Source organism: Cibotium barometz, chromosome 19 (genome assembly GCF_041138505.1).
Source record: "Cibotium barometz isolate CiBa-2024 chromosome 19, ASM4113850v1, whole genome shotgun sequence".
In the NCBI taxonomy this organism is placed as follows: domain Eukaryota; kingdom Viridiplantae; phylum Streptophyta; class Polypodiopsida; order Cyatheales; family Cibotiaceae; genus Cibotium; species Cibotium barometz.
The window spans coordinates 14856968-14860961 of record NC_141064.1 but is presented as its reverse complement, the minus strand read 5'-3'; the positions used below and the strand labels follow the sequence as shown (position 1 = coordinate 14860961).

Sequence of the window (3994 nt, the reverse complement as noted above, 5' to 3'; positions counted from 1 at the left end):
ATTAAGCTTTCTGTTTAGAGGTATACATTGTGCTGCAACTTCAAAAAAGGAGAAGAAAGCTATGGAGGTTTGTTCTTTTTTATGTTTTGATATCTTCTTATGGTTTTCTAATATAGTTTTCTTTTCAATTAATGTTTAATGTAATGGTACAATATTTAAGTTGCAGCACAGTGCATACCTCTGAATAGAAAGCTTAATGAAGGGAAAGATGAGTTTCAAGGTGAGATGGTATATGGTCTCTTGCCTCCTATGATCCGTCTCTCACTCTCATGCATATTTCTGATGGTTTTGTTCATTCTAAGATAGAGCCATGAACTTCCTATCACTCTTATGCCTTTGAATTTTCTTCTTTGATTGTTTATTTTATGTCTAACATTCTAGCACTCATTAAATGATCCCGTCCACTCGAGCATCCATCACGCTTATTATGCCAATCCTCAAAGATAACCTTGGGAAACTACACTTGAAGATGTTAATGCATTCTTGTAAGCACACATGACCCATTTGATCCTCACTGATTTGACCATATTAGTAACATAATATGGTGGTTCCATTTGAGGTGACTTTGGCATTTAGGATGAGCAATGGGTACAACATTCCTAGGAAGGTGAAGGAGTGAATTGTAGGCTCCAATGTAGGACAAGGAACCCACAGAAATAGACACATAGATATTGGATATGTATCATCTTGAAAACTAACAAGAGTTCTCCTCCATTTACAAAGTACAACTTTGAGTAGAGGAGGTAGTGGTAGTAGCGGAAGAACTACCTGCTTGATATTAATGAGGGGATAGAAATCTCAAATCCAGCTTGCAAGGTCTCTCTTTGTGCAGGCAACATGGGCTAGGTGACACTATAATATCTCTTAAAGTGCATTTGAATAGGATGAAGGAGAGTGCTTAATTTAAAAATAATAATTAATATGCACCTAGTTTCTTATCATTATTGAGCAATTTTTTTAAGAAATAAAAAAGCTCGCATGCCTCCAATTATGTAAATACATAAAGGATTTCTGGGGTGAATATGCGTTCACTTCAGAGCTCATTTCAAAGAGGCTTGTCACAACATGATGGTTATATTTTTTTCTCTTTTTCTATTCCATACCACTATTTCAATGGTGTTTTTTTCCAATTTAATGCTTTCATGCTTGCTTATAACAACATAGGAAATATGTGGTGAGCTTTTTCTTAATATGGTCATGAGTTGATAGAGATTCTAGTATTTGCAACACCTTACTTGATATGTATGTCAAATGTGACTCACTAATTGTAGAAGCACATTAAGTGTTCTGAAAGCATCTATCTTGACACGTCACAAAGACCCACTCTATATCCACACACAGATGCTAATCTCTCATGCTCTCTCTCAGCTAAAGTTGTATACTCTACTATCATTAATATACAAAACCATATTCTCTCTTCGAAAAATCATAGTTGTTTCACTGTTATATTTTCTTTAAATTAATGTATTGACAATTAAAGTATGGTACTTTCACCTCGTTGAATGTGTGCGTGCAAGTTGTATACTCTTATATCATTAATATACAAAACCATATTCTCTATTAGAAAAATGATAGTGGTTTCACTATTATATTTTCTTTAAATTAATGTATTGACAATTAAAGTATGGCACTTTCACCTTGTTTAATGTGTGCGTGTTGTGGAGAGAGAGAGAGAGAGAGAGAGAGAGAGAGAGACTAATGGGTTGATCCATATACATTACATGCATTGGCAATTATGTAACTTAATATAGAAACCTTCCATTGTTACACAAATTGTATCAGCCGTGCCGTGCGTATATGTACTTCGGATCGGACAAGGTCTAGAGACGTCGTTGCAAGATGACGGTTGAGAAATGAACGTTGCACAGAGACAGAGAGAGAGAGAGAGAGAGAGAGAGAGAGAGAGAGAGAAAAGCTGAACTGCTGCTAAAGGCTTCTGTAGTGCTAAATGGAGCATGCTTGCTAGTTGAAGGAATGAAAAGGAAAACTTGGTTGGGGAGAGGAAGACTGTGCGGTTAGAAGAGAATAAGAAATGGAGAAAGGATCAGACATTTGCGGCAAAAATATGTCGGTACCCTCCTTGGCAAGGCTCATCTGTACTGCAGTTTGCGAGTGCAGAAGTTGAGCACTACTATAACCACCAACCGTTTTGCAGGAATCAGCACTCCATTGCTCTCCGGGAGCTGTATATTGATCTTCCAGGGACGTTTGGTGTTGTAAACTGTTCAGGTGGTAGCGTTGTGCATCAAAACACTGAGGCATTCGTATAGTATCTTGGGCATTAGGGTAGTAGTAATGAAGGCTAGAATCTGCTGAAGACTCCGGCACACCCTGTGACATGATGCAATTCGATATGAGAGGCACAGTCGGAGTAATGCCAGAAACCGCACACCCATTGATTGAGTGACAGGTAGCCGTATAGAAATCATGCCCGTAGACTAGTTGATCGTGAGAAACCTCACGAAAATGGCTTTCTGTGTCCATTCCCATGCTCCGCAATCGCTTCATCAAGTGTGAGCGCCAGTAATTCTTGACCTCGTTGTCTGTTCTTCCGGGGAGTTGAGCGGCTATCGTAGACCACCTGTTCATGATCAGAATACGCAACAAAGTAAGCGAACTCAGGAACAATAATTCAGCCATCAAATCAATTATAATCTAAGGTTCGAATCATCAATATATTAACGGCCGGAAAGAAAAACACTTGTTTCCTAGGAGGGCTTGCAACCGAACGATGGCTTGCTCTTCTTCCGCAAAAAATTGCCTCGTTTGATACCCGGCTGAAGATAGTTCTTCCATCTCAACCTACAACTCTTGCCACATCGTTGAAGCCCTACTCCATACACATAACCCAAGTACATATACAAACCACAGTATGTTCAGCTATAAATTTCGGCGATCATGATACAGGGCTTGACAGAATACTGTTATACAAATCTACGTTACCAGCAAGCCTAGGCAAAGTTCGCCAACTACCATGGCCATGGTTGGCTTGTATGAAGGCCAAGAGCGTTTTGTCCTCTTCGGGCGTCCACGCACCTTGTTTGATGTCGCGATGCTCACAACACATCGGAGCACGGCCCATTTTTTTTCTTCTGTCAATGCAAATGGTGGAGGTGCAAGTGCACGATTGAGTGGCACAACCCTCCCCCCAACGTTTATAAGTAAGTATACCATAAGATTGATAGGCAACTCAGGATTTCTTTACTTTCAAAGAACAAGGGGAAGAAAATAAGCATATATGATGATAAGTAGATTTAGTTTCTAGCATAACGGTTACGACCCATTTATGTTTTCGCCTTTCTCTCTCTATCTCCACGGCTTTCTCTCTATCTCTCCACGTGTGCTTTGTCATATAGTGCTCAAGTGGCTTCTTTATAAATGTGTATCACCTAACATTTATAAGTAAGTTTTAACTAAGCTCAACCAAGTATATGAGTAGGTAAACAATTAATGGGAAACTAAATATTTCTTTTGCCTCCAAAGAAAGAAAAAACATGATCATAAATGACCCATTTATGCATTCCTATTTATGCCTTACGTAGCCTATCCATCTCCACACTAAATGGATGTGGCCAAATAATGCTCATAGAATCCACACACAACATCAAGATGTCACCCTCTTTGATTTCTTTAGTGTTAAAAAAGATAGCCCTTTCTTCTAGTTATATGTACAAGAATGTCTTCAATCATGAGTGTAGATTGTGGATAATATTGTTTGATTATTTATCTCACATAAAGATCAGGTATAGGATTTCTTTTGCCTGCCACACATATAAGTTCTAGATTACGTTGAGGTCCATCTCTTACTTGCTAGAGTCTAGTAAGGCATGAGCCAAAGTGACTCTCATCATGCGTAAAGGACAATATCTATAGGTCTATGGAAGTATTTCGTATCTCGTGAATTCTACACATAGGGGGGTTCACCTAGAAATATGTAAGAAAACATGTAAGTTCAAAATGGGCACTTGGTTTTTATGGCATTATAGAAAATATT

The 3994-nt window shown here is 38.6% G+C and overlaps 1 pseudogene; it reads right to left on the bottom strand.

Annotated features, from left to right (window-relative positions):
* Window positions 1–1962: 1962 nt before the first annotated feature.
* On the bottom strand, window positions 1963–3067 carry LOC147628257 (transcription factor MYB102-like; annotated as a pseudogene).
* Window positions 3068–3994: the final 927 nt, after the last annotated feature.